The sequence below is a fragment of the Rhinoderma darwinii genome, chromosome 3 (genome assembly GCF_050947455.1).
Source record: "Rhinoderma darwinii isolate aRhiDar2 chromosome 3, aRhiDar2.hap1, whole genome shotgun sequence".
Taxonomy (NCBI): Eukaryota; Metazoa; Chordata; class Amphibia; order Anura; family Rhinodermatidae; genus Rhinoderma; species Rhinoderma darwinii.
In genome coordinates, this window is record NC_134689.1 from 192355130 (window position 1) to 192381067 (window position 25938).

Sequence of the window (25938 nt, forward strand, 5' to 3'; positions counted from 1 at the left end):
GTAAGTCTTTTCTTAAAATTTAAATCAAAAAGGTAAAGGAAACCTTCCACATAAAAGACTTTGTATTCTCTATAGATATCAACTATGTACTTTAATTAAAAAACAATTGGCCCCTAGGGTTAGGGTACAAACGTGGTTTGAACAGTCTGAGAAATTGATGAAATTGACTTTTGGGCTTATGCACATGACTATATTACTACTCCGTTTTGTATAGAGCCGTAATTGGGCTGTTGTAGATGCGCATCTACTGCATATAAGGGCAGATTTACGAAGACTAGCGTTCAAAATGCCAGTCTTGGTTATCTTTTCTGCTAGAATTAAATGTGACAGATTTATTAAGAGGCATATGCCACCTAGTCCGTCACATCTTGCTGCTGACCGTGTGGCCCAGCGCATCAATTTTGGTGCAATGGCTGCAAGCTTTCAGCTCCCTCAGCGTCCGGTGGCTTATACAAGGTCGTGACGCCAAGCAGTTTGCCTACTTATTATTACCGCATGTAAATGGAAGTTAAACGAGCACGGATCGACTTGCCTCATTGTCGATCAGTGTTCGTTAAAGCCATGAAATCTGTAAGAGAACCCTTAGGACCACATAAAAGATGCGATCAAAAACAAGCGTTTGCTCGTTATTTGGCTGAGCACTGGGCATGTTTACACTGGGCAATGATCGGGACCAAAAGTTGTAATTGGTGATTGTAAATCGGGACAATGACAGCCGCATGAGGTTATTCAGCATGTCCTTCCTCACTTTATCGAAGTGTAATTTATCACAAGAGTTTAACTCTGAATCAGCCTATCCGACTAGATAGATCCTATGGGTTAACATAACTCTTCCATATTCATTCCTGAGTTTTCCATATTTCAAATAATTTGCTGAAGATCTAGTTCACTGTGAGCTTCGTTCTTGAACAGCATTTAGATCCAAGTGTGAAAAGAGTATTAGCTGTTGAGAATAAATCAATAAAAATGTCAAAATATTAGCTTGCTTTTAGCGGGTGCAATTTCGTTTTCCGATATCCATAAAAAGAGAAGCTTATGTCTGTTAGGCTGGGTTCACACGACCTATTTTCAGACGTAAACGAGGCGTATTGTGCCTCGTTTTACGTCTGAAAATAGGGCTACAATACGTCGGCAAACATCTGCCCATTCATTTGAATGGGTTTGCCGACGTACTGTGCAGACGACCTGTTATTTACGCGTCGTTGTTTGACAGCTGTCAAACGACGACGCGTAAAAATACAGCCTCGTCAAAAGAAGTGCAGGACACTTCTTTGGACGTTTTTGGAGCTGTTTTCTCATAGACTCCAATGAAAACAGCTCCAAAAACGGACGTAGAAAACGCCGTGAAAAACGCCGCGAAAAATGCGAGTTGGTAAAAAAACATCTGAAAAACAGGGTCTGTTTTCCCTTGAAAACAGCTCTGGATTTTCAGACGTTTTTGGTCACTACGTGTGCACATACCCTTACAGACAAATCTTGAGATGTTCTGGTGAAGTGTGTCATATTGAGGGTCTATAACTTCCATTAGTTCCCATGAACCCAGGAAATTGTAACAAGATTTTTTTATTTTTTTGTGCCTGGTCATTTTGAGAAGTCTGTTATTTATAAAACTAACTACTGTAAACAGGAAGCCTGGGTCATTCATGTCGTCATAAATGCTTTCATTTAGTTCAAATTTGTGGTCACAAAGTAAATAGAACAAGCTTCAAACAAAAGCCGCTTTGCCCACTGTGAATGCAGGTCAAGAATAAAACCCCTTTATCGTTGATCATCTAGATTGTGCCACTGTAAAAATCGACATCACAATATGTAAATACTGTTCTTGGTAGCATTTACATCTACAATAGCGATTTCTGAAACATGCACGGTTCCCACGAGAACCAATGCTAGGCATCAATGACTCTCCTTGCTCATCTGGGAGGAAACACATTCCTGCTGTCAGCGAGGATCCTTAGCGATTTATCAAAACACCGATCATTGAGTAAAATCTGCCAGATGGATTTATTCTCCTCCCTTTGCCCAGGTTAGAGCATTCAGCAGCCTCTACTATGCTTAATGGCACATGACAGGGAAGTTCGGTCTACCGTTTATTGTGCATTCTCACGATGGAACCATTGGTTGTGGCGCTTCAAAAGAACCCATCTATACAGGGTATAGAATTGGATTCCTTTACTCACAAGCTCACCTTATATGTAGATTACTGCTGTACGTTACCTCTCCCATAGTTGTCTTCCGAAGATCCTTAAAGGGGTTGTTCAGTTTAGGAACCCCATGTTCATATATCCTATTAAGAAATTCTGAGTTAATAGAGGGAACCTTTGTTCAGGATCTTCATCTCTTGGCCAGAGCGGAGAGCAGTTACAAAAAAATTTCTTGCTCTGGAGGTCCTGTCCTGCATTACAAAGACAGCCCATTGATGTGAATAGGCACTGTATAATGCTCAATTTGCCCTGTCGTGGTGCTGCCGAGAAATTGAATACTTCCTTCCAGGTTTCCCCATAGATTATAGATGATCACTGGGGATCCCAGTAGGGGTGTTACCTTGTGATCAGCTTATTAAGGGATCCATCTAACAGGTAAGGACTTTCTAACAGTCCCTGTTAATGTCTTAAAGGGAAGGTGTCATGAAAATGTATTTATTTTTTTTTTATCATATTGCTTTTAGTATGATAAAAAAATTAAATGTATTTATTTGTGTTCGTGTTTTAAACTTTTTTACTTTTTATTTTTACGTCTCTATGGGGGCTGCCATTTTTTTTTCTTCTCTGTATGTGTCGATTAACGACCTATACAGAGATGGAATACGGCACATAAATCCCCATAGAGAATGGGAACGGGAGTCGTTTAATTCACTGCAGCGTACGCCGTCTGTGTGGGAACGGCACATATGCCGCTCCCACATAGACCAAAACGAAGCTAGTTAGGAGAGCGATAACCGGCGCCATTTTCTTGTGGACCGGAAGCCACTGCCGGACAGTAAGATGACGACTTCCGTTCGCGGCTTCCGGCCATATGCGAAGGTGCAAGGAATAGGAGCAGAGGCGGCGGCAGGAGCAGGTAAGTTATGTTTGTGTATGTGATGTATTATGTTCGTGTATGTTAATGTTATACTGTCTGATTACCACTGTATCTAATCCTCCTACACTGTGCATTCGCTCATAAAATGGCGGCACACAGTGTAGGAGGTTTGAAGATTCTAGCCAGAATAAGGGAGGGGGGATTGTGTGAGGACACTAGAGTGAGTGGGTCTACCCCAAATTTGCAGCATAAAGCAATGAGGTTGCTTTACCACAGTGACCATGCTGCAATTTCGGGAACTGCTCCCTCTAGTGACCAGCGCATGGAAATGTTATAAATTAGATTCTAATTTATAACATTTCCTGACTTGTGAATAAATTTAAATTAAAACAATGTGTAATCACTCAGATACTAATTGTTTAACTAAAAAAATAAAAAATTTCTAGTGACACATTACCTTTAAGTAATTTGTGATAAGATTGGTATGGAGAAACTCGAGTGGCATGCACAGAACCCTGACTAAAACCCCATCGAACACCTTTGGGATGAGTTTGAACGCCGATCACAAGCCAGACTTCTCATCCAACTTCAGTGCCTGACGGCACAAATACTGTTTTGTCTGAATGGGCACAAATTCCCACAGAGAAATGTACTGGGAAGGCTTTACACGAGTGGAGGCTGTTCTGGCAGCAAAGGGGCGCCAATTGGTTTTGGAATAAAATGTCCAACAATGTCATATAGGTGTGATAGTCAGGTGTCCATATACCTTTGGGCAGATAGTAAGTATATATTACTTTATCTCTCTATATATCACACTCACACACTCCCACTCCAATCCCCAATCTGCTGCCTGGTCATTTTGTAGTGCAGACTACATCATTAATGAAGAAAACGTGTGGAATTTATGTCTTGATAGAACTGGTCATGATGTCTCCTTTTTTTTTTTCCATCACCAGCAATCCGAAAATCCCCTTTGCATTTGTGATATGGCACAGCTCTCCAATCTTGTAGTAGAGGGTTAACAAGGCTTTGTGTTACTGTTTTGTTAATCTGCTAAGGAGAGAATTGCTTTCACTTTGTTTAACTTGATTCCCATTTTGTCTGTCTGGTACAGTAGCTGTAGTGTTGAATAACAATATTCCCAGATAATAAAATGCATTTGTGAAGTGCTTCCGTGTGATCTGTTTTCATTTGATGTCCTGTTCTGTGAACAGCCAGGTGATTCCTTTTTTTATACCAGTGCTCTTGTCTTTTGAATGATGTTACTGACCTCCATAAAACAGTGTCCTTGTTGCAAATGTATGAGATCTGTAATTGATTTTTATTATGTTTCTTGTTCTGGAAAATTGTATTTTTTTTGTTTTTGTTTTTTTTTCCCCCCACGTAAATTAAATGATGCCGTATTAATTTGTTTTCCAATCAAAAGGGAAAAGATGAGAATTCTATGAATGAATGCTTTCCTAGCTTGATTTGCAATAATCTAATCATTATTTTTTTTCATAAGAAAAAAATCTCCTTTTGGACCATGGTTCAAAAGGCTTCCTGATCATAACCTTTTATTAAGTATGTGTGATAAATGAACTAACATCAACCCAGAAGATGGTATCTGAAAGAGAAATAATGTATATCTCTTATTATTGTAACCCCGGAAATGCTCCCTGTAATAGCGCTAAGGCTGGGTTCACACGAGCACATTACGTCCGTAATGGACGGAACATATTTCTGCCGCAAGTCCCGGACCGAACACACTGCAGGGAGCCGGGCTCCTAGCATCATAGTTATGTACGATGCTAGGAGTCCCTGCCTCTCCGTGGAACTACTGTCCCGTACTGAAAACATGATTACAGTACGGGACAGTTGTCCGGCAGAGAGGCAGGGACTCCTAGCGTCGTACATAACTATGATGCTAGGAGCCCGGCTCCCTGCAGTGTGTTCGGTCCGGGACTTGCGGCCGAAATACGTTCCGTCCACTACGGACGTAATGTGCTCGTGTGAATCCAGCCTAACAGTTGCGACCTGCAAGTTGCCGAGACTGCAAAATCAGTCACAAGGAATTCAAACACACTGGACTTCTTGTGACTGGTGTTTCGGCAACATTGACTTTTGTTACCTTCAATGCAGGCAGTGCAATACAGCCATCTTTGGCCGTGGCGTGTGTTGTGGCCAAAGTTGCTGTATAGTCCTAGCCTTATTGACGTGCGCCAGATTTTGTCACAGAAATTTCTGTACTGAAAATACTTTCCATTCGTTTAAAAGTGGTTCTGTAGCAGGTGTATGGATTTCTGAAAGTTCTCTTCTTTGTAGTACAATAAACATGAGATTGCTAAATGACAGACTGGTACAGGAGGAGAGAGGGCCATGCCTGCAAGGGCTTACATTCTATGAGGGAAGGAAACCACCTGGACTGCATTGTTTATTCAGCTAAAAAACTTTTTCCCTAGATCTGTTCTTGTTTTTAACGAAATACACCAAGGCAACACAATACGACCATGTAAAAAAAAATACATGCGCGCACACACTACTTTTGGAGATGGATAAAGATACCCAAGTGACTTCATGACAGACTGGAGTACTGCTTCTATTCTTTATGGTTGGGCGGAGTACTTGGTGTACAGGAGCACTCATGCCTGATACTAGGAATATCCGCTGCACTGCATGAATTTACCTTCCTCTGTGCCCGGACTATACTTCAGACACCTGTTGCATGACACACAATTGTCAAATCAAGCCTTTAAAACAACTATAATAGATTGCTGTTGATTTGATCATATCAATCATACTTGTATCAACTGTTTGCAGCTTTTCTTCTTGATAATGTATGTAATCGACTCATCCTTTAACCCCTTAATGACTGCCCACGGTCTTTTGTCGGCAAGCGGTTCAGGTGCTTGGTTTACAGCGGCGTCTTTAAGCGTTTCTGTAGAGGAGGCTGATCGCTCCAGAACTTAGAGCAATCTTCTGAACACAGCTGTGATCGGAAAACATTCCGACCCCAGCTGTTTAACCCTTTGATCGCCACGGCCCGTGACCGCGGCATGTTCTAAGGGAACTCCCCTCTTTGATCGTGTCACTGGAAACCCGGTGATGCAATGGAAGACTGGGAGAATCCCTCTGCAGTCAGCCCTGGGGACCTAGAAAGGTCCCCACGGCTGTTTGTTCAGTTTGCCTGCTGTTAGGGCACACTATGTGCTGCTGCCCTAATATAAGCCTGTGTTGGTATGTGCACACGATAACTGCATTTACGTCTGAAATTACAGAGCGGTTTTCAGGAGAAAACAGCTCCTGAATTTCAGACGTAATTGCTCATACTCGCGTTTTGCGGGGCGTCCATTATGGACGTAATTTGGAGCTGTTCTTCATTGGATTCAATGAAAAACTGCTCCAATTACGTCCCAAGAAGTGTCCTGCACTTCTTTGACGAGGCTGTTATTTTACGCGCCGTCTTTTGACAGCGACGCGTAAAATGACAGGTCGTCGGAACAGTACATCGGCAAACCCATTGAAATGAATGGGCAGATGTTTGCCGACGTATTGGAGCCGTGTTTTCAGGCGTAAAACGCCTCCATAACGCCTGAAAATAGGTTGTGTGAACCCAGCCTCATAGTGACACAGCGTAATGTATTCGTATATAGGAGTATGCTAATACATTATAAGTAAAAAATAAAGTTGTAAATGAAGATATTCCTAATGGAGAAAAAGTAACAAAAATATAATTAAAATGTCCCCAAAAAGTCTATTTTGAATAAACTATATTTTATTGCCCATACATTACCTAATGTAACAGGTTATTTAGCCTTAAACGTTAACAGGATAAAAAATATACAAAAAAACATTCTCTTCATGAAAATAAATTCTATAACTTACACAGTGAATTTTTTCTACTCCCAGGCAAAATGCAATTTATTCTGCATAAAACAAGGAAAAAATAAAAAAACGTATGGCTTCTGAAAGGCAGTGAGGCAAAAACTGAAAAATTTAGCTGGTCATTAGTCAGGCCCGGTCATGAAAGGGGTTAATCCCTTGACGTATTCTCAAGTACAGAAGTGTCATAGGAAAGTGTGGAGCATGCTTACGGGCTGAGTGCGCTCCGTACTCCACGTGTGTCAGCTGTGTTTTACACCGGACACCCTGGATTTACCGCAAGGACTGCCTTCCTTCTGCCTCTTTTTAAGCCGTGCCTCCGGCAACGCTTAACAGAAGCCTGTAAAAATGACAATACACTGCAATGCATTAGTATTGTTCCAGCGATATGATTGCTGGTTCAAGTCCCCTAGGGCGGCTAATAAAATGTGTAAAGCTTTATTAGTAGTGAAAAAATGTAAAATAAATATTAAGTTAAAAAAAAACCTTCCTATTTTTCCCTCTAAAGTAATGTAAAAAATAAATTGGAATCTCTGTGTCCGTGAAAGTCTGAACGATTATAATATACCAATATTTAACTCGCACAGTGAACGCCGTAAAAAAATAAAATAAAAATAACCCGGCAAAATCGCAGTTTTTTTTGGTCCTTAGCTCACAAATGTAATAAGTGATCAAAAAGTTGTATGTACCAAAAAATGGTACTAATAAAAACTACAGCTCGTCCTGAAGAAAATAAGCCCTCATCTCGCTGAATCCACGGAAAAAAAAAGTTATGGCTCACAGAACGTGATGAAACAAAACAATTGTTTAACTTAGTAAAATATATAAAAAATAAAATACTCTATAAGTTTGGTATCAAGTTGTTTTTAACAGGCATCCCCCTATAGATGGCACCCCCCCCCCCCCCATGGTGAAAGCTGTAAAAATTAAAACCAAAAAACAATGTAGGAATCACAGTATTTTTCCAACTTCAGCCCGCAATATTTTTTTTCCAGCTTCATTATATGGTAATTTAAAGAGGCTCTGTTACCAGATTATAAGTGCCCTATCTCCTACATAATCTGATCGGCGCTGTAATGTAGATAACAGTGGTTTTTATTCTGAAAAACAATCATTTTTGAGGAAATTATGAGCAATTTTAGATTTATGCAAATTAGTTTCTTCATGCCCAACTGTTTTTGTTTAAACTTTTGACCAAGTGGGTGTTGTAAAGTGAAGTGTATGACGCTGACCAATCAGCGTCATACACTTCTCTCCATTCATGTCCATTTGCACTCAGCACAGCGGAATCTCACAAGATCACGCTGTGCTGTCACATAGACCCACAATTCACACTCCCGACACTTCGGTAAAGTTTTTGTGGGACTTACTCACACAGTACAGCGTGATCTAGCGAGATCACGCTGTGTTGCGAGTACTGCTAAAAATGAATGGAGAGAAGTGTATGACGCTGATTGGTGAGCGTCATACACTTCTGTTTACAGCGCCCAGTTGGTAAATTTTTTTAAAAAAGCCCAGTTGTCTATAAAGAAACTAATTAGCATAAATCTAAAATTGGGCATAACTTGCTAAAAAATGATAGTTTTTCATAATAAAAAACACTTCTCTACATTACAGCACCTATCACATTATGTAGGAGATAGGGCACTTTTAATCTGGTGACAGAGCCGCTTTAAAGAGAACCTTTCTATACATGTGCAGCTAAGTTCTGCATGTAATAGGCAGGGCTGCACAAACCCTGGGGCACTTTACATTTTTTCCTATCCTCCTCCGTTACTTCGATATCCGTGCCGTTCTATTTGGTACCCGATATTTAAATAACCCCCTGAACTGTCAATGGGGTGTGTAGCATCGCTGTGACACTGGCCAATCAGCTACGGACAGTGTCACCGCAAGAACTGGAAAGAGGAGAGCATGTGCACACACAGCTCAGAGCTGTGCACGCTCTCGCTCTTAAAGGGAATGTGGCGCTAGAAAATTTTTTTGTTAAACAATTATTTAAGTGATTACACTGTTTTCATTTTTTCACAAGTCAGGAGATAATAGAAATTTAGATTCTAATTTATAACCTTTCCATGTGCTGGTCACTAGAGGGAGCAGTTCCCAAAATTGCAGCATAGTCAATTTGGTAAAGCAACCTGATTGCTTTATGCTGCAAATTTGGGGTAGCCACAGTCGCTCTAGTGTCCTCACACAATCCCCCCTCCGTTATTCTGGCTAGTGCCAGGAGAAGGAGGGGTTTCAATCTTCAAACCTCCTACACTATGTGCCGCCATTTTCTGAGCGACTGCACAGTGTAAGAGGATTAGATACAGTGCTAAGCAGACCGTATAACATGAACATAATACACACATCACATACACAAACAAAATTACCTGCTCCTGCCGCCTCCGCTCCTATTCCTTGCGTCTTCGCTTACTTGAACATATGGCCAGAAGCCGCGGCCGGAAGTCGTCCTCTTACTGTCCAGCAGCGGCTTCCGGTCCACATGAAAATGGCGCCGGATTTCGCTCTGCTAACGAGCTTCGTTTTGGTCTGTGTGGGAGCGGCGCATGCGCCGTTCCCACACAGACGGCGTACGCTGCAGAGAATGGAATGGCTTTCGTTCGCATTCCCTATGGGGTTGTATGTGCCGTATTCCATCTCTGTATGTGTTGTTAATCGACACATACAGAGATGAAGAAAAAATGGCAGCCCCCATAGAGAAGTAAAAGTAAGAAAAAAGTTAAAAGTTAAACACAAGAACACAAATAAATAAAATTTATGTTCATATCATACTAAAAGCAATATGACGCCTTCCCTTTTAAGCTCTCGAGCGTTCACACGTCTTGTCGCCCATGTCTGCCGAGAGCTGAAGAGTCAGTGAGAGCGAGCGTGCGTGCCTGCCTGCCCGCGCGTGCACACGCTCTACTCTCTCCAGCTGTTGCTCTGACACTGTCCGTAGCTGATTGGACAGTGTCACAGCGATGTTACGCACCCAAATGACGGTTCAGGGGGTTATTTAAATATTGTGTGCCAAATATAACGGCACCGATATCGAAGTAGCGGGGGAGGATAGGAAAAAATGTAAAGTGCCCCAGGGTTTGTGCAGCCCTGCCTATTACATGCTGCACTCAGCTGCACATGTATGGGGAGGTGACAGGTTCTCTTTAAAATGATCGGTTATTGACGACACATTTGCCCGTATAAGCAAGGATGTGCTGCCGACAATGAAGCTATATTTTTGCTGAACACTGAAAATCCTGTCAAGACCGTATTTAGTAAAGTTTATAGTTGGACATAAAGATGGCCACACGTATTAAAGTGGAAAATACTAAGGCCTCATGCACACGACCGTATTTTTTCCCACCCGTAAATACTGGCGTAAATACGGGTCCGGTGTCACACGTATTCCACCCGTTTTGCACCAGTATTTACGAACCCGTGCTCGTAAATATGGGTCCGGTGTCACACGTATTCCACCCGTATTTACGAGCACGTTTTTGGCAGCAAAATAGCACTGCACTAATCGGCAGCCCCTTCTCTCTATCAGTGCAGGATAGAGAGAAGGGACAGCCTTTTCTGTAATAAAAGTTAAAGAAATTCATACTTACCCGGCCGTTGTCTTGGTGACGCGTCCCTCTCTTCACATCCAGCCCGACATCCCTGGATGACGCGGCAGTCCATGTGACCGCTGCAGCCTGTGATTGACCTGTGATTGGCTGCAGCGGTCACATGGCCTGAAACGTCATCCAGGACGTCGGCCCGGATGTCGAGAGGGACGCGTCACCAAGGCAACGGGCGGGAGACCGGACTGGAGGAAGCAGGAAGTTGTCGGTAAGTATGAACGTCTTTTATTTTTATTTTTTACAGGATAGGGGATACATGTCTTGTTTATGGCAGAGCGGGGAGATACCTCCCCGCTCTGCCATAGTTTTCATTGTAGTCCCGGCGGTAGTTACGCCACTGGGCTGTGGCCTGCAGACCGGGTAGTCCCCTGACCTCGCCTCACCTCGCAACGCTCCCGTAATCACGGGTGAACACACGCAGCCACCCATGATTACGGGAGCCCCATAGACTTCTATGGGATGCCCGTGCCGTTATTACGGCATGAAATAGGGCATGTTCTATCTTTTTTAACGGCACGGGTACCTTCCCGTGAGCAAACGGGAAGGTACCCGTGGCTAACAGAAGCCTATGAGCCCGTTATTGCGGGTCGTAATAACGACCCGCAATAACGGGTGTTTTTACGGTCGTGTGCATGAGGCCTTAAAGGCAGTTATATTTTCACTGTTTCTCTGTCTCAGTAAACATGTCACAAGTGCACACATTGTGGCATGTGTAATTTAAATTAAAATAGTTCTTGAGAGTAGAAATGGAAGAAAATGGAATTGGTAATTAGTTTGTCACAGCATTGATCTGTAAAGAACATTACACAGTGTGCAAATAATAGATTAATCGTTCCTCGGTTTTGTTGAATACTAGCTGGAGCTGCCAATCTTGTTAAGGAAACAAGTTAGATATTTGCATGTAATGGTCGGTTCATCACAACTAAAAGTTTGCTCTTTATATCTCCTTGACGTGTTTTACATAGTATGTGTCTTTTTTTAATTAATTTATTTTATTTTTTACTCTCGCTCGGGTTATATTTAGTAATTTGAAATTTCTGATGAGTGACACACAAGCAATCTAATTAGCTTGGCTGAAATTGTAGCGTCAAACATGTCTGATAAAAAAACACAGGCTTTTCATCTAGAAACGGCTGAAATAATAAACTTTCCATAGTCTGCCTGTAAAATTTAGCTTTTGTAAACCTAAAATTGCCTCTATTATTTGAACAAGATTAAAATCTGGATGTTAAGTGTTCGAACCCCTAGACGAAGTTGGTCTGTGGTGTGATCCTGATGTGACCCTATAGTATGTATACTTTTTTTTAGCAGAGATTCCGGTACCTAAATGTCATACCACAGAGGTCAGGAATGTAGACAATTGATTCAAACCACATGCATTCTTGACCTAACCAGAAAGTGTGGTCCATACTGAACCTAAATAAACAAAGGTTGTGTGTATGAGATCAAACTTGTTCCATACACATGGAGGTAGGTGCGTCATTGTAAGTGAAGCTATTTATGCAAGCTTTGTGATGTAGCATGTGAGAGGAATACTGCATTAAAAGTCTGTAAGGCTTAATTCACACCACACTTGTGTTGTGCTGTATTCTTAAACATGGTGTACCCATAGACTTTACTGGCCAACGTTTACAAGAGAGGGTCCCAAGAGAGCATACGTTTGGCTGGTATATGTCTGGATTCTGCTGTGTTGAAAAGTGTCCAACTATAAACATGAAAAATACTATGGGTATATGTTTTTGTCCTTATGCCTATACGGTTGCATTGGTTTGCCATTGAGCTGTATCCGTCTGCCCATATGTTGTATTGCACATTACCACTGTGCGTTTTTAGCCTTGGATAATGATGGAACAATGTTAGCACAAGTCTACTTTCTACAATTGAAGTAAATGTTCCTACATTAGGCAACTTCAGCTATCCCATTCCATTCACACAAAGCTCAAAGCGTAATAAAGAATGGAGTAGTAAAAGATAAGAAAAACCCAGTAAGTAATAACCCTTGTCCTCTTCTACCAACATTACAAAATTCTAATGTGCTGTTTTTGGGGAAGCCAGGTGACTACCAATATGGTTGCCACTGTAATTCCCATAGGGGTTGTCAACAGATTTAAATACATCTAGAAATATTGGCACACATTTACTAATATTGGCATGTTTTTCACCAAAGTAGAAGGTAGTTGGAGTAATTTGGCCCGAATGTATTAAAAGGCGCACACACGCCTCTTAATAGTTTTGTGCATTTTGACCTCTCCAAAGGGCAAATTTATATGCAAATGCTATGAGCTAGTGTAGTTGTGAGTCATTTTTCCTTAATTTACTTAATAAATTTGGCCTAAACTAAATCTCCTTGTTGACCACGCTCACCTTTCTTGGTGCTTTTTACGAGTGACTAGAAAAGCTGCAAATTTTCACACGTCACTTGTGTAATGTGGGGCAGTTTGCCTGGAGTAGAAAAATACAGGACACATTTGCACCATATCTATAAAACGTATGGTCACATATTGTACAGGTCCTTCTAAACAATTACAAATTTGGAGATGTGGCTTTATTTACCATTAGACCCTGTTCACCTCATGCTTGTGATGTCCTTTTAGCTCCCAGAGTGCACGATAAACATGTCCATAGGTCTTTATTAGCCCCATGAAGGCCAAAAGAGTGTCCTTTCTGCCTCCGTCGGGCGAATGTGTCGGTACACGTAGATTTTTTTTCAGGTATGGAACAGCGTAGTAGACTACACTACGCTGCTCTATACAATGAGATCTTGTAAATTAACTTTTCAATACCTTTGCATGTTTTATACGTTAAAACTGATGCCACTATTTAGGCATCAGTCACCTACAGGCTATTAGGACGTATCAATTAAACGTATCCCATAATAGTCTACGGGTGCCTCTGTAATGCGTCTGATCGCCTACATTTAACGTTTGTCCGATGCTTTTCCCAGGCAGACAAAAACGTGATGTGAATAGTGCCATAGTGTGCACTTCTGTATTATAGTACGTGCAACATTTTGTACTCTAAAGAAAACAAAATTGTTGACTTTTTTTTATATTATTTTGGCTCATTTAGACCTTATTCACACGACAGGGTTACCCGTCACACGGCCGCAGTAGGAACAATAGACCCCTAATGGGGCTATTCACGCAAACTATTTTCTTTACTGCCCGGGAAACCCGGCCGTCAAAAAATGGGACATGCCCTATTTTCGGCCGTTCTCTCGGCCGCCCGGCTCCCATAGTAGTCTATGGGGCCGGGTAATACACGGCCATCACTGGAATGTGTCCCGAGTGACGGCCGTGTTTTCCGTCTCTCTCTGTCTCTGTCTCTGTCTGTCTCTGTCTGTCTGTCTGTCTCTGTCTGTCTGTCTGTGTGAAGTGCATGTGAGGCGGAGGAGGGTATTTTCTTTGCTCCCTGTGGGAGCGGAATCCCCGGCCACCGCTTCGGCAACGCTGTGGTCGGGGATTGGGGTTTCCGCTTCAGAAGTGCCTGACATCACTGTGTCCATATGTGACCACCTGGAACGGTGGTGCTATTTACAAACCAGTAGGGGGGTTGCCATCTATGGGGAGGTGCTGTGTAGAACTAACTACAGGGGGCTGTGTGGCACTACCTACACGGGGGCTGTGGCAGTCTCTGTAGAGAATGCCACACACTGCCCTCTCTAGAGGGAAGTGTGTGGCAAAAATTTACAAATTAAATTCATCTGATTTTAAAACGGATGCAAAACAGGTCAAAATTGGCCGTTAACTGCAATATGGCCCGGAACGGAATCAGAAAGGATGCAAAACAGGCTGAGGCCTCATTCACACGACAGGGTCCGAGTGTCGGCCAGGAAAATCGGACGTTTTTGGCCGATTTTTCCCGGCCGGTTTGCATCCGTTCCGTGCCGTGTTGCCGTTTTTACCTGCCGATTTGGACCCGATTTGCATCCGTTTTTTTCCTTGTCAATTTTAAAATCTGATGAATTTCATTTAAATTTGTTGCCACACACAGCCCTTTGTAGATAATGCCACAGCCCCCTTGGTAGATAATGCCACACAGCCCCCTGTAGGTAATGCCACACAGCCCCCTGTAGGTAATGCCACACAGCCCCCTGTCGGTGACGCCACACAGCCCCCTGTCGGTGACGCCACACAGCCCCCTGTCGGTGACGCCACACAGCCCCCCTGTCGGCGACGCCACACAGCCCCCCTGTCGGCGACGCCACACAGCCCCCCTGTCGGCGACGCCACACAGCCCCCCTGTCGGCGACGCCACACAGCCCCCCTGTCGGCGACGCCACACAGCCCCCCTGTCGGCGACGCCACACAGCCCCCCTGTCGGCGACGCCACACAGCCCCCCTGTCGGCGACGCCACACAGCCCCCCTGTCGGCGACGCCACACAGCCCCCCTGTCGGCGACGCCACACAGCCCCCCTGTCGGCGACGCCACACAGCCCCCCTGTCGGCGACGCCACACAGCCCCCCTGTCGGCGACGCCACACAGCCCCCCTGTCGGCGACGCCACACAGCCCCCCTGTCGGCGACGCCACACAGCCCCCTGTCGGCGACGCCACACAGCCCCCCTGTCGGCGACGCCACACAGCCCCCCTGTCGGCGACGCCACACAGCCCCCCTGTCGGCGACGCCACACAGCCCCCCTGTCGGCGACGCCACACAGCCCCCCTGTCGGCGACGCCACACAGCCCCCCTGTCGGCGACGCCACACAGCCCCCCTGTCGGCGACGCCACACAGCCCCCTGTCGGCGACGCCACCCTGCCACCCCCCCCCCCCCTTCCAGGAGAAGTCACTGACTTCAATGTCCATATATGGACAGTGTAGTCACTGACTTCTCCTGGAGAGGAATTCCCTGCCACAGATCGGGAATTCTGCTTCAGAAGTGAGTGACGTCACTGTGTCCATATATGGACAGTGTAGTCACTCACTTCTCCTGTAGCGGAATCCCCGGCCATAGGGTCGGGTATTCCGCTGCAGAAGTGAGTGACTTCGCTGTGTCCATATATGGACATTGCAGTCACGCACTTCTCCTGTAGCGGAATCCCCAATCCCCAGCCGGGGATTGGGGATTCCGACTCCTACAGCGAGCAATAAAAGACCCTCCTCCTCCTCCTATGCACTCTGCACTAGGAGGAGGAGAGAGAGTGATGGCCGTGTATTACCCGTCCCCATAGACTTCTATGGGAGCCGGGCACCCGGCCGAAAATAGGGCATGTCCCATTTTTGGACGGCCGGTTTTCCCGGCCGTCAAAAAATCGGTCGTGTGAATAGCCCCATTCGGGGTCTATTATTCCTAATGCAGCCGGGTGCCGGCCGATTTATGAACGGCTGGCACCCGGCCGGGAAACCCTGTCGTGTGAATCGCGCCTTATTACAAGAATCTGTTTTATTATACGGTGTGTGTATATATAACTGAGGCCTCATGCACACGACCGTGCTCGTAATTACGACTCGTAATTACGAGCACGGCCGGCCACGGGCAGCCGGCCGCTTTTGCAAGCCGTGCTCCCATTATAAAGTATAGGAGCACGGCCCGTAAAATGAAAAAATAGAGCATGTTCTATTTTTTTAACGGCACGGGCACCTTCCCGTGAGAAAACGGGAAGGTACACGTGGGTAACAGAAGTCTATGGGCCTGTTATTGCGGGTCGTAATAACGGGTGTTTTTACGGTCGTGTGCATGAACCCTAAATTATGGTTTTTTTTCCACTATAGATGTTTTTCTTTAAATCCGATACATTAATAGTGATAGTAATGCTCTGTTGCTTACAGAGGTCAACTATCTTGGGTAATGCAAATTGTGCTGTCAAATAATTTCACGAGACTGCATATTCTTTTATCTCTTTACTGTCAAAAGTCTTGTTTTCTAGTCTAGATGCTTGATAGATGAAAAATATTTTTAAACTTTCCTATCATATATATTCAGAGATTCCAATTGTTTTCTTCAGACAGGTTGTTTTTGTTTTTGTTTTTTGTGTTTATTTTTCAACAACCTTTTTTTAATTCTTTTGTAAGGCGCATTTAATAATTTTTTTCCAGTAAGGAAGGAAAGGCCTGTTTCCACTTTTTTTTTTTTTTTTTTTGTACAGTTGTGAAAACTTCTCAACACCACCTGCAATAACAATTGCTTTGTTCCCTTTGTTCAATTTACAAAAAAAAAAAAACTTTATTTGCTTTTTGCTAAAATGACATGAATAATTCCCTGTCTTTTTCTAATATAATATTTTTGGAGGGGACACTTTGGTCCTTTTTTAGTCTAGAATTGACAATGCTATAACTACATAAAATGACTAAATGTATTTTGTTTCTTCGTACAAATGCTGTGCTATTGACTCGTGAAGTTGGAAATTGCTGGCTTAGTACACCTACTGCTTTTATTGATATATAATTTACTTTTTTCTTCTAGGTTTGAATCTGGACCATAAACCTGGATATTACATGTCTGCTGTGAAACCCGACCTAGTTTCCTGAATTAATTCTGGTAGGAGAATTTATTTTAAATTTTTTCCTGAAATACTTTAAAAATCGTAAAACTGATGAGTAGTGCTGGCGCTTTTTGTGTGTATATTTTTTACAATGTCCATCTGCTTTAGAACCCACAATCTGCTCTGAAGTGCCTTACAACTGTGCAGTAAACTAGAAAAGTGTGTTTCATTTGTAAAAACTTTGAAAGGGCTAAATGGATTGTAATGCCAGACTACATCCTATTTTTTTTATTTGCCAAAGAAGATCCACCATGTTAGGGTTCATGCACACGGCCATGGACCCTGTGCGGCAGTGCACAGAGCCTGTACGGCTCCTTAGGCACCCTGCACATGACCGCGCTTGTAATCACGGTCCGTGACTATGGCCCGCCGCGGACAGCCACCCGCATTTGCGGGCCATGCTCCCATATAACGTATGGGAGCACGGTCCGTAAAATGCAATAAATAGGACATGTCCTATCTTTTGCAAAGCTTTTCTACAGCACGGACACCTTCCCATAAATATATGGGAAGGTGTCCTTCCATGGCCAATAGAAATTAATGGGTCCGTAATTATGGACGAATTTCACGGACGTAGGCATGTGGCCTTAGTATGGCGCTGTACGCCATCCTTGCACTAACTGACGAGCTCCAGTGGAATACAGCTCCATACAAAACTTGGCCTTAAAGATGTTTTTTGGGGCTAACTATCTAATTGCTTTATACCTCAAGCTGCCAATCAAATAGCCTTTTGTAATTCACTTACTTTTTAGAAAGTCCTGTTTTCCCATCCGTGTCTCTACTTTGTAAAGAACATGGATTTACTGTATTTAGGCAAATAAACCTATTTAGTACTCATGAACATTGTTTACGAATGGTAATTATTGCATTTAATACACCGGACTATATGTGTGTGTGTGTGTGTCTGTGTGTGTATATATATATATATATATATATATATATATATATATATATATATATATATATATATATATATATATATATATATATATATATGGCGCCATATCCGTCCATTCTATACCCCTGCGGAAGCCAGGTTTCTCTTGGCGAGGGGCTGGTCTTTGTTTTTTAAGTGTGCACCCTTCTGCCGGGCTTGTGTCTTTTTTGTCTTATTCTTATGTTTCAGGTTTGTGCCTTTTTACATTGGATGTCACATTTATTCATGGTCTTATCCTATTTTAGGAATTATATGTATTGTAGTGGGATCCTTATTAGGGCCATTCATGTGTCGTCAAGTCTGATCTAGTTTGGCGCTCTTGCACGCTTTACGGTGTATCTTATTATGGATCACTGTTTGAATTCTTGTATACAACGTTTTTAATTTTGTCTTCTACTTTTTGGTGTCAATAAAATGTTGCTACTGTTTTAATATAATTCTGGATGTCCATAGTTTTGTTCTAGGGCATAGATTTTGCACTCCGTAGATAGGCGGTATGCCTGCCCATTCGTTTTTTTTTACAAATTATTTGAGGCTTTTGATTATCTTACATTTTATTGTTATCAAAGTATCCACCCTTATCAGCGATCACAGCAGTGCAAATGCTGCCTTGGAAACCCAACTGCACCCCGCGATTTCTTTGTAGGTGTGTAGATGGGGTGACAGAGGGAGCTCCCTCCCTCTATCAAACACATTAGATGCCACTGTCGTTATTGGGTTATCTAATGGGTTAATCTGTCGGAATTGAAGCGCTTCGATTCCGGCAGTTGGGGCAGGAGTCAGGCTGTGTATAACAGCTGTGCTCCTGCTGCTGATCTCGTTCTTTTGCCTGAACATTTTTTGATATTGCTGTAGTGTGAAACTACAACCAATAAAACGGGTGCCAAAATGAATGGCATGGCGCACCAGGATGTGGTGGTAGCTCTCGAAGTCCATAATTCCATCTATTTTTTTATTTAATAAATTTTTTAGAAGTCGCCAATCGCACCACCTACAAACCTCCCCAGGCCATAATGGAACCTTCAAACCTTCGCCTCTTGGACCCAAACACCTCAATCTGCGATTCATCTGTGAAAAGAACCTTCTTCCACTGACTAGTGATCCAGCTCCTGTGTTTCTTAGCCCGCAATAGCCTGTTCTTCTCATTAACGGGTCTAAGCAACATTTTTTAGGCTGCAACACATCTCCAAGCCACTAGCTACAATGTGGTGTTTGACAGCCGTGATTGATACTACGTTTCTCTCAGTGGAGCACAGGACTGATGAGCTGTTTTGAATCTGTCCTGTTTGGAACACACTGATAAATTTTTCCTCCTGTTTTATGGTCACACGAGATAGGCCAGGTCATGGTCGATCATGGTTTTCAGCGCATTTCTTGAGGGCACGCTACTAAGAAACCTTCTCCAGGGGAGCAATTTCCTGCAGACTATGCCCGGTATTTCTCAAAGCGACTTTGGCAAATCGCTTTGGACTAATAACGCCTTCATAAAACAGACTAATTTCTGTGCAAAACACATGTATCGCTTTCATCCTTTAGGGTATGTGCACACGTAGTGACCAAAAACGTCTGAAAATACAGAGCTGTTTTCAAGGGAAAACAGCCTCTGATTTTCAGAAGTTTTTTGAGCAATTCGCGTTTTGCGCGCCGTTTTCGCAGCGTTTTTACGTCCGTTTTTGGAGCTGTTTTCATTGGAGTCTATGAGAAAACAGCTCCAAAAACGTCCAAAGAAGTGTCCTGCACTTCTTTTGACGAGGCTGTATTTTTACGCGTCGTCGTTTGACAGCTGTCAAACGACTACACAAAAAATGACAGGTCGTCTGCACAGTACGTCGGCAAACCCATTCAAATGAATGGGCAGATGTTTGCCGACGTATTATAGCCCTATTTTCAGACGTAAACGAGGCATAATACGCCTCGTTTACGTCTGAAAATAGGTCGTGTGAACCCAGCCTAACAGAGAAATCGATGACTGTGGGGGGGCGGGGTAATTTAAACTAATGATTAGTTGTAGGGCTGGGCGATTTTGGCAAAAATAAATCCAGATTTTATTTATTTTTTTCAATTTGAATCTTAATTTTCTTATTACTGTTAAATAAACGGGAAAAAAAAAAATACCAAGAGAATTCGTTTTCTCTTCTATAAATAACGTTTTAACCGATTTACTAGAATAATTGTACGTAACTTCAAATTTTAACGTCTGCAAATACTTTTTTTTTTTTTACAAGAAATACAATTGGAAAAATGTTTATCTAATTGACTAACTTCTGCTAACCTGTTCCCTGGCACCGAACAGGTTAACTGAATCTGTAATCCATTATGCACTGCGTGCACTAACATTCTCCAGGAGCAGAATCCCCTGCCAGAGCATCAGCAACGCACTAGCTAGGTATTTCGCTCCAGGAGGAGCTCCTGACATCACTGTCCATATGGACAGTGACGTCAAGGGCTTTCCCAAGACAGGAGTCTTGCAACACTCTGGGCAAGGACTCCGCTTCTTGAGGGAGCCCCTGAAGTCACTATCCATATATGGACAGTGACTACAGGTTCTCCTCCTGGAGCAGAATCCCCGGCCAGAGGTTGCCAACGCTAGGAGTCCCTGCTTCCCCACTGAACTGCTGTTCTGTATTTTATCATTTTGTTACGTGAGGAAGCAGGGACTCCTAGCACCATATATAACTATGATGCCAGGAGTATCGTTCACAGGTTACCGTGGTCGGGCTGGAAAATCAGGCTGACACGGTCCGTTTACCACGGGCCGATTACGATCGTGTGAAGAGGCAGAGCAGGGGTGCAATGTGCCGACGGGGCGCAGCTTCTCAAGCGGAGCAAACCAGGAAGGTGGCGAGACAGCGCTTCCTCCTGCCTCATTACTTTCAAATTTGATACTTACAAAATTATTGCGAATTCGTTATTTGAACTATGATAACACTATATTACTATAATAGCGCTAGGTTTAAACTTACCGGAAATTTGCGAGATTTCTCCACGTGCTTATTTCAACAATCCACTTTTACAGTTTAAGTGTCGCTAAATGCAGTCAGCAGCTCAGTTGGCAGCGTTTGGCAGGCACACAAATGTCAAAATTAGGCAGCCCCTTTTTAGATCGTGCCACAGTGGCCTCTGTAGGTGCCGCCACATGATTACAGTACGGGACAGTTGTCCCGCAGCGAGACAGTGACACCTAGCGTCATAGATAACTATGTTACTAGGAGCCCAGCTCCCTGCAGTGTGTTCGGTCCGGGAAATGCGGACGACATACGGACCGTATATCACGGACCGAACAGGCTCCTAAGAGGGTGAATCTCCCCCCCCCCCCCCCCCCCCAAGACTTGTATAGTGTAATCCGTAAAGAGATGTTCAAAATTCTAAAACACCCGGAAATATTTCTAAGTACCAAGAAACAAGGTTAAACCCCATACCAGGTCCATACATGATGATACGGCAGTATTATTAGGTCATGATATAAGACATCCCTATAGCATCATGTAAATGTGGCCCAATGCTCCATAGAAATGTCCATTGTTTATTCATAAGAAGTATAACCAACAGACAGATACTCCTAATACAAAATGTGAGGAGGAGGAAGTCCACGTGCCTATTTTCATTTCATTTCTATTTCAATTCTGGGTCATAGACCATGTACCGATACAAAGGAGAGGAGGTGAGCGGATAGCTAAACTTAAGCGTAAAGAACTTCATGCATTTAGCCGAAAAATCCATTCATCACCTAATGGTCACTATATATACTGTAATGTATTTTTTATACTTTTTGTATTGATAGTATTATTGGCAATTATGACTCTGAGTTCTTATATACTATGTTTGTGGGGTATGTTCACACGCTTGAGAGGTTCCTGTTGGACTGAAACCACTTGGTTTTGGATGTGCTGCCTCGTCTCACTTTTTTTTGTGGATTCCATTTGTGGGACTTTGGATCAGGTTCCTTTGGGTCTTGCACCCATTATATTGAAAATATTTTTAGTCTCCGGTGCTGTGACACTCTTCCTCGTTGTGTGTTAACTCTTCATGTCTTTAACCCCTTAAGGACGCAGCCTAGTTTGGGCCTTAAGGCTCAGAGCCCATTTTTCAAATCTGACATATTTCACTTTATGTGGTAATAACGTCGGAATGCTTAAACCTACCCAAGCGATTCTGAGATTGTTTTCTCGTGACACTTTGGGCTTCAAGTTCGTGGTAAAATTTGGTCGATATATTCAGTCTTTATTTGTGAAAAATTGCAAAATTTAGAGAAAATTTACAAAAAATAGCATTTTTCAGAATTTAAATGCATCTGCTTGAAAAACAGACGGTTATACCACCCAAAATAGTTACTAGTTCACATTTCCCATATGTCTACTTAAGATTGGCATCGTTTTTTGAACATTATTTTATTTTTCTTGGACGTTGCAAGGCTTAGAACATAAACAGCAATTTCTCATATTCTTAAGAAAATTTCAAAAGCCTTTTTTTGAAGGTACCGGTTCAGTTCTGAAGTGGATTTGAGGGGCCTATGTATTAGAAACCCCCATAAAACACCCCATTTTAAAAACTAGACCCCTCAAAGTATTCAAAACAGCATATAGAAAGTTTTTTAACCCTTCAGGCATTTCACAGGAATTAAAGCAAAGTGGAAATGAAATTTGCAAATTTCATTTTTTCTGCTGAATTTCAAATTTATAAAAATTTTTTCTGTAACACAGAAGGTTTTACCAGAGAAATACTACTAAAAATGTATTGTCCAAATTCTGCAGTTTTTATAAATGTCCCACATGTGGCCCTAGTGCGCTCGTGGACTAAAACACAAGCCCTAGAAGCAAAGAAGCACCTAGTGCATTTTAAGGCCTCTTTTTTATTAGAATATATTTTAGGCAGCATGCCAGGTTTGAAGAGGCGTTGAGGTATCAAAACAATGGAAACCCACCAGAAGTGACCCCATTTCGGAAATTACACCCCTCAAGGAATTCATTTATGGTTTTTGTTATCATTTTGACCGCACAGTTTTTTCACAGCACCTATTTGAATTGGGCTGTGAAATGAAAAAAATGATATTTTTTCCAATAAGATGTAATTTTTGATCAAAATTTCTTATTTTCACAGGGAACAACATACCCCATTTTGTTGCCCAATTTGTCCTTAGTGCGGCAATACCCCATTTGTGGTGATAAACTGCCGTTTGGGCCCATGGGAGGGCTCAGAAGGAAAGGAGCGCTATGTGTTTGTTGGAGTCCAGATTTTGCTGGATTGGTTTTCGGGTGCCATGTCGCATTTACAGAGCCCCAGAGGTATCAAAGCAATGGAAACCCACCAGAAGTGACCCCATTTTGGAAACTACACCCCTCAAGGAATTCATTTATGGTTTTTGTTATCATTTTGACCGCACAGTTTTTTTACAGCACCTATTTGAATTGGGCTGTGAAATGAAAAAAATGATATTTTTTCCAATAAGATGTCATTTTTGATCAAAATTTCTTATTTTCACAGGGAACAACATACCCCATTTTGTTGCCCAATTTGTCCTTAGTGCGGCAATACCCCATTTGTGGTGATAAACTGCCGTTTGGGCCCATGGGAGGGCTCAGAAGGAAAGGACCACCATTTGGCCTACTGGAGCTTTTCTGGTGCTAAGTCATGTATGCAGAAGCCCCTGAGGTACCAGTAGAGTTGAAACCCCCGAGAAGTGACCCCATTTTAAAAACTACACCTCTTAAGACATTCATCTAGAGGTGTAGTGAGCATTTTGACCCCACAGGTACTGTGTAAAAGATAATGCGCAGCAGATGGTGCAGAGTGAGATTTGCAATTTTATATATATATATGGCATGTCAGTGTCCGATATAGTGTGCCCAGCATGCGCCACCGGAGATATACACCCCTTAAATTGTAATGTGGGTTCTCCTGGGTACGGCAATACCCTACATGTGGCTGTTATCAGCTGCCTGGGCACACAGCAGGGCTCAGAAGGGAAAGATGAGGGGGGTAAGCTGTGCGGAGTGCATCAGGGTAAATTAAAAATCAAGGGATGTATGATACATTTTAAAACAATCTTTTATACAGAGCCCTGGTTTTTCGGGACACGTGTCACATTGGTATATTGTGTTCTTCCTTATCCCCCTCTTATAGCAGACTCTGCACCTCTTTTGACTCTTTCCCTTTCCACCGGTTTGGGGAACTTCTCTTGGAAAGTGTTGCCCTGGTACGATGCGTGTGGCCTCGCTTCCAGAAGTACTGGGTGCCCCCCCTTCCTGGTCCCTAAAGATTAGATCTTGAAATTCCAGGAAAGTTCCCCTCTGGCCTGCACATCGACGTAGCACGTACGCATTGTACAAAGCCATCTGTATGATGTGCCCGGCCAGCTTCTTATACCACACCGCATGGCGCTGTAGGCCTTCAGGACTTGATTTGACAAGTCCTTCCCTCCCATGTACCTATTGTAGTCCAGGATGCAGTCTGGTTTGGGGGTGGCCTTTCCTTCATATATCCTAAGCCTGTAGGTATACCCTGATGCACTCTCACAGCTTATACATCTTCACGCCATACCTTGCCCTCTTACCCGGCAGGTACTGGCGGAATTGAACCCTCGCTTTAAAATGTACCAGGGACTCATCAATAGAAATACACTTCTCGGGGGTGTATGCTTGGGAAAACCGGACACTGGAACGGTCTAATAGGGGTCTCCGTTTATACAAACGGTCAAAATGGGGTCATCTCGGGGTGGGCACGACTCATTATCAGTATAATGTGAGAAGCGAAGTATTGCCTCATTTATTTATTTTTTTAGGTTCCAGTTCAGTTCTGAAGTTGCTTTGAGGGGCCCATATATTAGAAACCCCTATCAAACACCCCATTTTAGAAACTAGACCCCTCAAAGTATTCACAACAGCATGTAGAAAGTTTATGAACCCTTTAGGTGTTTCACAGAAATTTAGAGCAAAGTAGAGGTGACATTTACTTTTTTTTTTTTGTCAGAAAATCCTCTTTATACCATTTTTTTTATAACACAAAAGGATCTATCAGAGAAACGCAACTTAATACGTATTGCCCAGATTCTGCAGGTTTGAGAAATATCCCACACGTGGCCCTCGGGCCGGTAATGGACTGAAGCACCGGCCTCCGAAGCAAAAGAACACCTAGTGGATTTTGAGCCCTCTTTTTTATTAGGCACCATGTCCGGTTTGAAGAGGTCTTGTGGTGCCAAAACAGTGGAAAACCCCCAAAAGTGACCCCAATTTGGAAACTAGAGACCTTGAGGAATCCATTGCAGTTTTCATGTCATGCATGCGACTTTTTGATCAGTCTTTATTCTATTTTTATGTGGCGCGGTGACTAAAAAACCGCAATTCTACTATTGTTTTTTTGTTCTATTTTTTTCACAGCGTTCACCGTGCGCTATAAATAACACATTCACTTCATTCTGCGGGGCGATACGATTACGGCGATACCAGATGTTTATATTTTTTCTATGTCTTATGGCGTTTGCACAATAAAATACGTTTTGTAAACAATCATTCACTTTTTGTGTTACCTTATTCTAAGAGCCAGAACGTTTTTATTTTTCCTTCAAAAAAGCCGTGCGAGGACTTATTTTTTGCGTAACGAACTGTAGTTTCGATCAGTACCATTTTTCGGTACATGCGACTTTTTGATCTCTTTTTATTCCATTTTTTGGGAGGTGAAGTGACCAAACAATTGTGATTGTGGTGCGGTTTATTATTTATTTTTTTTACGGCGTTCACCGCGCGGGATAAATAACGAAATAATTTTGTAGTTCAGGCCGTTACGGACGCGGCGATACCAATTATGTATAGTTTATTTGTTTGTTTATTTATTTATTTTAATAATAAAGACTGACAAGGGAAAAAGGGGGATTTTTACTTTTATTACTTTTAAAACTTTTATTTTCTTATTTTTACACAACTTTTTTTAACTTTTTATTTACTTTTTTACTTTGTCCCATTAGGGGACTTGAGGGCAGGAGGTCCTGATCGCTATTCTAATACACTGCACTACATGCGTAGTGCAGTGTATTAGAAC

The 25938-nt window shown here is 42.7% G+C and overlaps 1 protein-coding gene across 3 annotated transcripts in view; it reads left to right on the forward strand.

The window, feature by feature from the left end:
- PLXNB2 (plexin B2) overlaps nucleotides 1-25938 on the forward strand; it is a 292432-nt gene that overhangs the window by 57608 nt on the left and 208886 nt on the right. For all 3 annotated transcript variants that reach the window (XM_075857182.1, XM_075857181.1, XM_075857183.1), the window contains one exon: nucleotides 16892-16966. The gene's annotated coding sequence lies outside the window, so the exon portion shown is untranslated. The remainder of the gene's footprint in view (nucleotides 1-16891; nucleotides 16967-25938) is intronic.